The sequence below is a fragment of the Adiantum capillus-veneris genome, chromosome 1 (genome assembly GCF_014529385.1).
Source record: "Adiantum capillus-veneris isolate H3 chromosome 1, ASM1452938v2, whole genome shotgun sequence".
In the NCBI taxonomy this organism is placed as follows: Eukaryota; Viridiplantae; Streptophyta; class Polypodiopsida; order Polypodiales; family Pteridaceae; genus Adiantum; species Adiantum capillus-veneris.
Genome location: NC_140931.1, coordinates 78,540,990 through 78,553,854, shown reverse-complemented (window position 1 = coordinate 78,553,854; position 12,865 = coordinate 78,540,990). Strand labels below are relative to the sequence as shown.

General features: G+C 41.7%; 1 pseudogene; it reads right to left on the bottom strand.

The window, feature by feature from the left end:
- Positions 1-10,937: 10,937 nt before the first annotated feature.
- Positions 10,938-12,865, bottom strand: part of LOC147465022 (uncharacterized) — a 112,115-nt pseudogene continuing 110,187 nt past the window's right edge.

The window sequence follows — 12,865 nt, the reverse complement described above, 5'->3', positions numbered from 1 at the left end:
CAATGTTTCTTGCCTGGGTTTGACATGTATCGACTTACTACTCCCACTACAAATGAAATGTCTGGGCAAGTAGCAATCATTGCATACATCAAACTACCCACTGCAGACGCATATGGAATCTTATCCATTTCAGCCCGTTCTTCCTCAGACATAGGACAATCTTGTTTGCTAAGTTTCACATATGGTGGCAATGGAACACTCAATGCCTTTCCCTTCTCCATATTGAAACATTGCAAAACCTTGTCAATATACTCTGTTTGAGATAACCAAATCAACTTCTTTGATCTGTCTCTCTCAATGCGCATACCAAGTATATGACTTGCCTCACCCATGTCTTTCATGTCAAACGATTTTGCCATCTTTGACTTCAAAGCTGAAATTTCTTCCAAGTGCTTGCCAGTAATCAACATGTCATCCACATACAAAATAAGGATCAGCCAACTGCCATCCTTAGCCTTCTTTGTATATAGACAGTGATCGAACTCACTACGTTTGTAGCCTTGAGAAAGCATAAACTTGTGGAATTTATGGTACCATGCCCTCGGTGATTGTTTTAAGCCATAAAGACTCTTTAACAACAACCGGCATACCAAATCTTCCTTGCCTTTCTCAACAAACCCTTTTGGCTGCTCCATGTAAATTTCCACATCTAAATCACCATGCAAGAACGCTGTCTTGACATCCATTTGGTGCAACACCAAATCTAATATGGCAACCAATGCAAGAAAGCATCTCAATGTAGTCATCTTGACCACCGAAGAGAAGACTTCATCAAAGTCAATGCCTTGTTCTTGCTTAAAGCCCTTGGCAACAAGCCTTGCTTTGTGCTTTGGCTGACTATCATGAGTGGTGATCTTATACCTGTAAACCCATTTACAAGGTAGAGCCTTTTTGCCCTGTGGTAATTTAACTAGCTTTCATGTCTGGTTTTTATGCAGAGCTGTCATCTCTGACTGCATGGCCAATTGCCAATTCTCGGAGTCCTTCATTTGCACTGCTTCCTTGAAACATGAAGGCTCATTGCAATCAGTCAACATGACATAGTTCATAGATGGAACAGACCGATCAAGAGGTCGCGTGATACGTCTAGATCTACGCAAAATAGGTGGCTCAGGCTCAGCCACAACTTGTGGTTCCAATCTATCCTGTCCTTGCTCCTCTTGAGCCCTGACATTTTGTCTTGCATGTGCAGGTCCATCTTCTTGGAAGACAACTCTTCTAATCTCCTCAACCCTCTCTGGTTTAGAATGATATTTGGATTCATTAAAGTGAACATCATTGCTGCGGATAACCTTTCTGGATTCGGGATCCCAAAGTTTGTACCCCATCTCACTAGAATTACCATAGCCTAGAAAGATGCACTTTCTACTCTTTGGCTCAAGTTTGTTCCTGAATTCCTTTGGAACGTGAGTATATGCCTCACAGCCAAAGACTCTGAGATGCTTGTATGAGGGCATTTTGCCTGACCATACCATCTCTGGCACTGAATCCTTCTGCAAAACCTTGCTAGGAGATCTATTTATAAGATGAATAGCTGTTGATACAGCTTCAACCCAAAACCCATTTGGCAGTTGTGCATTAGACAACATACTTCTGACCTTCTCTCAGCAACACCATTTTGAGGAGGATTGTAAGGAGCAGTAAGTTCACGTTTTATACCTTTTGACTCACAAAAGTCCTGAAAGGCCTTTGAAACATACTCTCCACCTTTGAAACACTAAACGATTCATCCTTGTGCTTGAGAAAGTAAACCCATACTTTCCTCGAGTAATCATCTATAAATGTCATAAAGTAAGAAGCTCCCCCTAGAGATAGGTTAGGCATAGGTCCACACAAATCACTATGAACAAGTGCCAACTGTGTATCTCTTCTACTTCTTCTATGCTTATGTGGCTGCTGTGTTTGCTTACCATACAGACAATGTTCACAGAATTCAAAATCATTAAATGAAAAGCCAGGAAAATAACTAGAATGAGACAAGATTTCCATTCCCTTCTTGGACATATGTCCTAACCGGCTATGCCACAAAGAAACGTTCGGCTGCTCGGTTACATTGATTACATTTTTAGAGACATTTGATACATAAATCATGTAAAGTCCTCCAGACTTTACTCCATGTGCTACTGTCATAGAACCCTTGGATATCTTCCACATGTTCTGTCCAAAAGTGGTGATGTAGACAACATCATCAAGTAAACCTGTGCTGATCAATCTCTTTGTAATTGCGGGAACATGTCTCACATTATTCAACGTGAAAGAAGAGCCATTCTGAAACTTCAATTGGACATCTCCAACACCTAAGATCTCACATGTCTGTCCATTTCCTAGCCGAACATGATCTTTAGTGGTCACATAAGAGTCAAACCACTCCTTGTTTGGAGACACATGAAGTGATGCCCTTGAGTCTATAATCCAGTCACTCAGTGCATTTCCATCAGATGCTGTAAGAAGAGCTGAGTCCATTGTATTCTTCAAGAAGTAGATGTCTCCTGACACTAGACTGTCATCCTCTGCAAAAGTGTTTGCTTGTTCTTCTCACCATGATCTTCAGCTTTCTCTTTGCCTTTTCTGCTTTCCATTCTCTGCAGTCTCTTTTCATGTGACCCTTCTTGCCACAATGGTAGCATTCTATGTCACTCTTGCCTTTAGCACTGCGGGACTTGCTACGAGATTGATTCCTCTTTCCACCTTTGTACTTTTGTTTGGTCCTTCCCCTGACAACTAAGGCTGTTCCTTTGCATTTGTCCATTGTCTTTCTATTGGTTTCTTCAGTAAGTAGACTGCCTTCTACACCTGCTATGGTCAAACCATATGGAGGTGCACAATTACTCAAAGCTGTCCGAAAAGTGTCCCAACTTTTTGGCAATGTGATCAACAGGAACATAGATCTAATAGGTTCATCAAACTTGACACCTTGAGCTGATAACTGACTGTAGATGGTGTTGAATTCATTCAGATGATTGGACATAGGTGTCCCTTCTTTCATCTTCAAGTCAACAAGCTTCTTAAGCCAGTATACCTGTGAAGCTGCACTCTGCTTCTCATAAAGATCACTCAACTTTGTCCATGCTTCATAAGCCAACATCTCGTCTGCTACATTGAAGTAAATGCTTTCTGCCAAAGTCACCATAATGGTAGAAAGTGCCAATTCATCCATTTCGCTCCATTCATCTTAGTCCATATCTTCTGGTTTTATCCTTTTGAGCTTTATAGGTTTTATCTGCTTCTTTTGTACCAACACGTGCCAAATATGCTTCTTCCACAATGGGAAATTGGTTCCATCCAGCTTCTTGATATTGTAAAGAGCAGTGTCCTGTGATCTAGCCATAGCTACGCTTCACAGTAGTTTACTTTCCTGGGAAAAATTCGGCAAAGTTTCCCCTGTAAACTGACCTTTGAACCAATATCAACCTGTCAAATGAACCAAGAAAGATTCAGATTCTGCAGACATTTCGGCAGAGTCTCCTTTGTAAAATGGCTCTGGTGTACTCAAAAAATAGACCAAAAATAGCTAATAAACACTGTCTCTCTAACACTGTAAGCTGCGGGTAAACCTGTCCTGCACCTGTACTGTCTCTCACTGTCCTGTCACTATCCTGTAAAGCATAGACTCTGACAATGCCTCAACGGCAGTAAAGCAAAGATGCAATCCCAACTGTCTAACTCACAGTCAATACATCCTAGCTGCCTATCTAAGGGTGCTCGAGGGATCTCTCCAAGAACTGTATCACCGAAAGGATCTCAACATTCGAGAATCCCCCAGCTCAATAAAACCTCACTCGACCCTCAACAAAGGCTGCAGTAAATCTGACAATACATAGACTTCCCACAAAGTCATACATCCACAAATTTCCCACTATATGCTGTAACCGCTGCGGCGGTTGTTTGCTGTGTGACTCACAGCCAACAAACCCTCGACAGACATACATCATCTCTGACAATACATCCCATGTGGAAGTACCTGCAATGTCAAGATGAAATCTAGAATATCAAGCAGCAAACACAAGCTACCTGATGAACTAGTGGATGTCGCCTACAGTCTGTGTGTAGATGCGCCCGTGTCGTATGTGACATGCCTCCAAGAACTGTGAGCCATCCTTCGATGTGTAGACAGCCACAAATCAACACTCTGAGAGTGCCAATATCCTCAGCACCTGCAGTCGTAGGCCGAGACTCCAAATTTGCAGAGTCGGATCTGCACCCGCCGAGACCACGTAGTCGAAAATGGCCTACACAAAACTTTGTCGAAGCCGAACGGTGGCCGAGATGACCTCAGAATGAAATTCTGAGAACACCGAGCCCCTCGGGCCTTCCCACAGGATTTGGGGCTGTGTCTTCGCCTGTCGAATCTCACTCCAATCTGAGCAGGTGACTCTGGCTACCTGCAAATGCTACCCCGAGCCTCGATCTGAACTCTGATACCAGTTGAAGGAGTACGAGCGGAAGTGCGACGCGAGAGAGAGTGCGAGAAGAAGAGCACGACGATATGGTGAACCCGCTCTACTGTAATGTGTAGAGCATAGTGAGTTCTTATTAGGTTTTTACAAAAGAATATGTGTACATACCTGGCGGCCCGCCCACTTACCTGGGCGACCACATTGGGCTTTACACCCCAACAGAGAGTATATGTCTCATGAATTTAATGCATTTCTGGCTAGTTGTGGGATAAAACACCAATGTACAGTGCCTTATACACCTCAGAAAAATGTTGTTGCTCTGAGAAAAAACATGTCACTTTTACAAAAATGATGCGATGTATTGTCAAAAGTCAAGCTTTGCCGCATTCTTTTTGGCTTGAGGCCATCCTGTGTGCCACTTATGTACTTAACAGGTGTCCTACAAAAGCTTTGGAATCTATTATTTTATATGAATCATGGCATGATAGAAAGCCTTCTATTGAGCACATGCGTGTCTTTGGCTGTTTGGCATATGCTTTGGTGCCACAAACAGAGCGCATAAAATTGGATGATAAGGATGTCAAATGTATTTTTGTTGGTTATAGTGCTAAAAGAAAAGGTTACAAGTTGTATCATCCACAAACAAAGAGTATTTTTGTTTCACGGGATGTAGTGTTTGTGGAAGATTTGGTTCAGCCCTTGCTGTCATGTACTAGAGACATTAATGTAAGCTGACACGACATTTATGACACTTTGTTGGCTCTTTTCAATGGTAGAAGTTCAAATGTAAATTCCAATGAGGCAAATGTTCAGCCTATTACTGATGCAGATGTACATGATGTACTTGATGAGGAAAGGGTTGAAAATGATGAAGCTAGAGGTATGCCAAAATGGCTGGTGCAACATTGCGTGACAGTAAATTGGATGCACCTTTTTCTAGTCGTACTCGTTCAGGCTCTAGCCATGTATCTTATGCATGAGATTGTTATGCTTTGGATTTGTCTAGCTTAAATGATGTTGAGGAACCTGTGTCTTTTGATGAAACACATAATTCATAAAATTAGACGGCTGCCATGCAATCAAAATATGATGCGCTTATAGAAAATGACACATGGACTTTTTGTGATTTGCCTCATGACAAAAAGGCTACAAGTTGAAATTCAAGCCGGATGGTGCGATCGATTGCCATAATGCTTGACTTGTTGCAAAGGGTTATGCACAGATTATGAACAAACTTTTGCTCCCACTTGTCGTATGACTACTGTGTGTTTTCTATGTGCATTGGCAGCTCATTTTGGTTGGGATGTACATCAATCAAACATTATTACTTCTTTCTTGAATGGTGACATATTTGAGGAAGTTTATGTAACGCAGCCTCGCGATTTTGTAAAAAAAGGACAAGAGGACAAAGTGTGAAGATGTAAGAAGGATTTGTATGGGTTGAAGCAATCTCCTCATGCTTGGTATGAGAAAGCTGACACTCTTTTGGTCAAATGATGCTTTCGTAAAAACAGTCCAACAGAAAGCACATTGTATGTAAAGCGTGAGGGTGATGTACTTCTCATTGTGGTTCTTTATGGAGATGATTTGCTAATCACTGGACCAAATGAGGGACATATTGCTGAATTTAATACTGATTTGAATGCTACTTTCAAGATGAAAGATTTGGGGTTGTTGCATCATTACTGGGGCATACAGCTTAAGAAGTGTGATGGCGGTATTGCCTTGTGTCAAAAAAGTTACATAGAGACATTGCTATGTTAGTTTGGACTTGAGGATTGCAAACCTATTGCCACTGCCATGGAAATAGGTTTGAAGTTAAGTCTACATGATGCTGGTGATCCTACTGATGTCACTCTTTACGAAACTGCTGTTGGCTGTCTCATTTATGTATGCAACACAAGGTCGGATATTCAGTTTGTAGTCTCAGAGGTCAGCAGACTTATGCATAGCCCAGGGTCTAAGCATTGGCAGGATATCAAGAGGATTTTTCCCTACCTTAATGGCACTTTACATCTTGGCTTGTTTTATCCCAAGGGAGGATCATTGCTGCCAGACTTACATGCTTTTTGGGGCTTAGATTGGGCTGGTTGTTTTGACAAGCGAGTTTCCACAAGTGGTTTTTGTTTCATGCTTGGCAGTTCATGTATATCATGGTTGAACAAGAAGCAACCTAATGTAGACACTTGAGTTGTGAGGCTGAGTACAGGGAAGTCTTCACATCTACAGTTGAGTGTGCATGGCTCAGACACCTTGTGGCTGATTTGGGTGTCGGAAAGGACACTGCGAACACTATCTACATTGACAATCAGATCGCATTGGCAGTTGCAAGGAACCCAGTTTTTCATGCTCGCATAAAGCACATTGAGGTGCATTACCAGTATGTCAGGGAGAGGCTCTTAGCAGGAGAGATTATCTTGGCGTATGTGCCAATACAGGACAAACTTGCAAATCTTTTCACAAAGGCATTGTCTTGTGAAAAGCTCAAAGCTTTCCGCAAAGCTTTGTCCTTACTCCCCTTTGTGGATTTATCATGTCCTTAGGGAATGGCACTTCCCTTTACTCATGTGCTAGCTCTCATTCACCGCATCACTCCAGGGGGAATTTGTTACCATATACATGTGGTAGTGATGTGTGTGAACACACTAGGACTGCTGGGGCATTTTTTCCCTCTTTAGGAGGTTTTTTCCCCCGTGCATTATTTTATATACGCCCATCACTCTAGGGCTATCAATCTTTCCATTGGACACTAAGTAACATACTCTCAGTTGTGTGCGTTGAGCTTCCTTTGTCTTCTCCAAGCTGTGTGTGTTTTCCTGAAACGTTAATTCCAACAATAGGACCCACAAAAAATAGTGAGCCTACCCTCTCCCTTGGAAGGGCAGTTTTATCGTCTAATTTTCAACACGAAACGAAGATCGGCCCGATTGAATTGAATCCAGTGGCTATGTGCTCAACAATAATACCACTACACTAGAGCTCATTGGACATCAAAATCACGCAAAATAAGTTTTATAGAGCTATCTTTGTTCCTTGTTAATGAAGGGAGAGGTGGAAAAAAAGTGCAAGATTTTTTTGCCCATTCTTATGAATCTAGCTTGTGTATGCAGAATGTATGTATAATGAATAGCACATAATACATAATTTTATTTTATTTCCTTTTCATTTTAGTTTGTTCTCAAATGATAATGTGCAATGTGCATCTTATTATAAAACAATTTGTGATTATATATGTATGATGGACAATATAATTATATATTAAAACACAACAAAAATTTCATCTGACTGTAAGCACTCATTTAAACTTACTTTCCAAAAATCTCATTCCCCCCTTAACTTAGCAGGCCTTCGCCTCTTCACCTTGTTTTGTGTTAAAACAATGGCATAGAAATGCACACAAATTAGAGGCGGCATATGTGCATCAATAAGCATGGTGTTATTCCCATGATATTACGACATGCCAACATTTCAATGCAATGCTCTCCCCCCCCCCCCCCCCCCCCCCCTTTTCGTCATTTCTTCTTCTCTCTTTTTTCCCTTTCTACTGTAAAACTCCATGGTGAAGGACCATCGTTTCATAACGTAGGGGCAACATACTTAACCCCCGGGGTCTTCACTAAGGATTACCGTACGGTGTCACGTGAGTGTACAATAGGGGGGGTTTATGAGGCCAAAAAGGTAGATTTTACAAAGGAGGGTACCGTATATAGGGGGTAAAATGGCAGTTTTGGTGCACGCAGGTGACGTCTTCCTAGTACTACTAGTGAATCCCCCGGGACTTAACCATCATTTATATAGGTCATACAACAAAATTTGTGCACGTCATTTTTAAAGGATGTGCCAAATGATCTTAAAAACCTTGCCCAAACATTAATGAAATAATTTTAACAGTGGCAAACTAGTTTTATCAGCATCATTGCCCCTACAATTTCTCACATAAGGAAAGATATATGCTCAATTTCAAAATTTTAAGGCTATAGATAAAAAATAGACTGCCAATGGGAAGTATATACAATGTTAGTTGGAGGAGTTTACTTCTCTAATGAATTTAACATTTTTGTTTGGAAAAAGCAGGAAAGTCAAAGGTACCTTCATGTAGATAACAACAAAATGGTGTTGTTGAGTGGAATAATAGGGACATTACAAAAGTTGCGTGTGCCAACATGAGAGAGAGAGAGAGAGAGAGAGAGAGAGAGAGAGAGGGCTCCAAGACATCTTCACTATGAAGTGCATGAAGAAGAGGATATGGTATTGTTGTTTTTATTATTTTTGCAAAGGTTTTGATGTTGTACCATGAGAGCGATTGTTCCAATGCCTACAATCACTTGTTGTTGATATTCCATTGGAAATGATATGAGAATTTATGCCTTAAATGAGCAGGTGTTCAACTAAAGCTACTACCTACTAGGAAGGATCTCAACAACAACGACCATTGCTAGCACCATTTGGGTCTTTAGTAGAGTGGTCACATAGTGGTTCAAGCAGCATTGGCTTGACATTGTGCGACTTGTGCACAAGGGATTCAATGCTTGCTTGGTTTGTGCAACAATGGCAAAGGAAACATATAGCTATTGGGGAAGCTCTAGATAATGCCAACTTTCATTCTTTGCATATTATTGGAAACCTTGTTTATGTAAACCTGAAGGGCTTGGTGAGAAGGCAGGAGATGTCAGATTATGGGATGCAAAGGTCACAAATAGTGGTTCACACAACCCACACAAATCTAATTTCTATGATGTTATAGACTACCCCAAGTTTCTAATTCAGAATGGAAATATCTTTGAGTACTCCTTTCGTTGCCAGGATCTCTTACAGTATGCACATGAGCCCTTTGAATGACTAGAAGATGATGGAAAAGCATGCCATGTATGCATGTCCCTATCTATCACGTGCGCATTGCACTAGAGCCACGTGGACAAGCTTCTGCTATAGTCTAGTATCAGTTTTAGTTTAGCTTAGGTTCTAGCTTGGCAATTTGTGAGCCTCTAGCAAGACATGCATGTTCATGCAAGTCATAGTTGCATACCCTCTCTTGCACAATACAATCAGTTTGGCATATAGGCATAGGAACAATATCTTAAGTCATTTTAATAATAAGTGACATTTTGGCCTTTTTGTAAAAAATTGTGGGGCTGTATTAGTGGTTTCCAACCTAGCTTTGCTTGGCTACTTGAAGGACATGGGGGGTCACCTCCATAAGCAAGAAGAAATACCAGCACCAGTAGTATGAGTTGTTGGGTATGCAAGCCCGGGTTTAGTGGTGTCTTAGCCGGTGGGCATAGTCCCTTATAGCATGCATTGTAGGTTCAGTGGCAAGTCAAGTGTTGCATGGCAAGTTTGGTTACATATATGTAAGGTTATTTACACAAAATAACTATCAATCAAAGTGTGTGGTTTACTTGCTGTGTCGACTCTCTTTCTCTCTTCTCCATCTTGTTCTTCTGCACCTTCTCACTGCTGCCATGGTTTGCCCAAGGTGGCATCCACCATAGCCGCCCAAACATGTGGTATCAAAGCAAGCGGTAGCTCCTAGGCGTTCCAACATGCAGGCAGTTTGGGGTGCTTCTCAAGATGCAGTCAAAGATCCAGGGCACAAGTGAAGAGGGCGACGTCATCAGCTCTACGCATGGCGTTCTAGAACGTTATCAAAATACAAAGCAACCAAGGTCGGTAATAAAAAGAGTGGGGGGACCTCCTGTGCATTTTGAAATGTTGTGCAAAATTGTTGGACCCATTTTAGAGTGGCGTAAGCAGGGCGTTTTGAAATGCCAAGAGTGGGTCATTACCTCGCATTCCCTAACAGGTAGCACTGATAGTCTTTCCAAGGATTTTCAAAACGCTACATCCAATGGCTTGTCTACTGTCCTCGCATCTCAACATGTTGCTAAAAACATGGTCTTCGAGTTGTGGCAAGGACACTCGTCTCAAGGTATGCTCAGAAAGGCTCATGCAATAATTGTAGTGAGTGAAGGAATGGAAGATATAGGTATGACTGAATATTACTCGAAGTTTTGACAAAGGATTAGAAGAAATATTGCCAAGGTTATAATGATGTCTCTAAGAGTAAACTCATGGACTCATTCAAAACCTATTTTTTACATGTTCCGTGTCATAGGTTTGTTTTCGGTTGTTAGTTGTTAGTTATTATCGTGTCAAAATTGTACGGGTTATAGACAGTGCCACATAAAAAGTGGTAAGACCGCCCCTTTGTTGTTTGGGCAGGTCCTGTATGTCTCACACTGATGGTTTGTTGAGGGAAACACACACACACCTATGCTATAGTCAAAGAGGGGGGGGGGGGGGGGGGGGGGGGGGGGGGGGGGGGCTTCTACTCATGGTTTCAGGTGAATGAACTCTGCCTTGGTTTGTCTATCTCGAGTCCATTGTCAGTGGTTTGGGCTTGAGGGGGGTTGTTGGGTATGCAAGCCTGGGTTTAGTGGTGTCTTAGCCTGTGGGCACAATCCCTTATAGCATGAAGTGTAGGTTAAGTGGAAAGTCAAGTGTTGCATGGCAAGTTTGGTTACATATATGTAAGGTTATTTACACAAAAGAACTATCAATCAAAGCTTGTGGTTTACTTTTTGTGTCGACTCTCTTAATCTCTTCTCCATCTCGTTCTTCTGCACCTTCTCGCTGTTGCCATGGTTTGCCCAAGGTGGCATCCACCATAGCTGCCCAACACGAGTACCTTCAGCAGTATCCGCAATATGAGTACCTTCAGCACCCCAGCGTTAGCAGATTCCAAGCTAGCAGGCCAACGTTTTCAACCCATCTTCATCACTGTTTTTAGCGTTCAACCCAACATTTTCAGCACCATCCTCACCATCAATTTTCAGCCTTATCGCAATCAAGTCGCATATTTTAGATTAAGAGTACCTAGGTTCAAGTATTACATCCATGCAAAACTTAATGTGTTCAAGTTCAAAATCCTCTAGTTTGTTGGATGCTGAAATCTTGGGCTTTGTTGCTGTTTTGCCCTCGTTTGGCACCATCATTGAGGGTATGACTAATTTTAAGTAGGTCTCCATTGCTCCTTTGCTTTAAATATTTATTTAGGCAATCTTTGCCATCCGGTCAAGCCTTGCCATGTAAAGGATTGGACACTTGGCAACAATGTGCGACTAGGTACTTTTGACTAAGCTTTGATGTAACCTTCTGTCCGTCAAGGCTCAACACGAGCTTGAGGCTGATTTTTATTTTTCTCGGTGACATTTTAATACATCCACTCACAATTGTGATTTTTGAAAAAAAAGGCAACCCTTTCATTACATTTGTAAATTGGTACTTATGTTTTTGCATTACATGAAGAAGTCCTTTTCACATCGTTGAGGGTAGGACTAATTTTGAGTAGTCTCCATTGTTGCCTTAGCTTTGGAGATTTATTTAGGCAACCCTTTCATTACATTTGTAAATTGGTCCTTGTGTTTTCTCATTATATGAACAAGACCTTTTCACATCTTTTGTAGATAGACCTAAGTATGACAGTGCCGACATGCACATGCTCGATAAGTATGATCGACACGGTGATTGGGATCATCTACTATTAGCGCTTGAAGAGTATGATCTGCACACCTCAAATATTGATTGGGATCATCTAGCACTTGAAGATTATGATGTGTACATCTTGAAGGTGGATGAATATTACGTACGGTGGTGTGTTTTTGAGTATCTGGAAGCCAAGAGTTCAACAAAATGCAAAAAATGCATTTTTTGTACTTAATTCAATATTCAAAGAAAATTTTTGTTACCATATACATGTGGTAGTGATGTGTGTGAACACACTAGGACCGCCGGGGCATTTTTTCCCTCTTTAGGAGGTTTTTTCCCTGTGAATTGTATATATGCCCATCACTCTAGGGCTATCCATCTTTCCATTGCACACTAAGTAACACACTCTCTATTGTGTGCCTTGAGCTTCCTTCGTCTTCTCCAAGCTTTGTGTGTTTCTTTGCAACCCTAATTCCAACAATTGGTATCAGAGCAAGTTACGTCCTCCCGGGCTTAGTCGCCAGCTGCTCCAACACACGCTTGCTCACTTTCTCCAATTACAGTGAGGTTTGGTGGAGCCCAGTCTGCTCAGATTTCTGATTCGGGCTCATTTCGGCCTCCGTTTCCACTACATGCAGTACTGCACAAGCTATTTTGTCATTTTCTGCTGAATTTCTTTCAGTGCCATTTTATGCATAACAGGTGCCTTACAATCTTCTATGGTTTGTGCTATATAGCACGTGTTGGACCCGTTCCGTTTCTCCTATTTTCGGGCAGTTTTCACATCAGGTGCAGCATATACCCTGGCTGACAACAACACAGATGTCTTCAAGATGTTTGCTGCTGAGGACAGGTTGGATGGGGACAATTACCCTATGTGGGCTTATATGATGCAACACGTTCTTGTGTCAAAGGGCATCTGGAATATTGTGCAGGGCATTGATGTACGTCTTGGTTCTGAGGATGTAGGAGATGTTGAG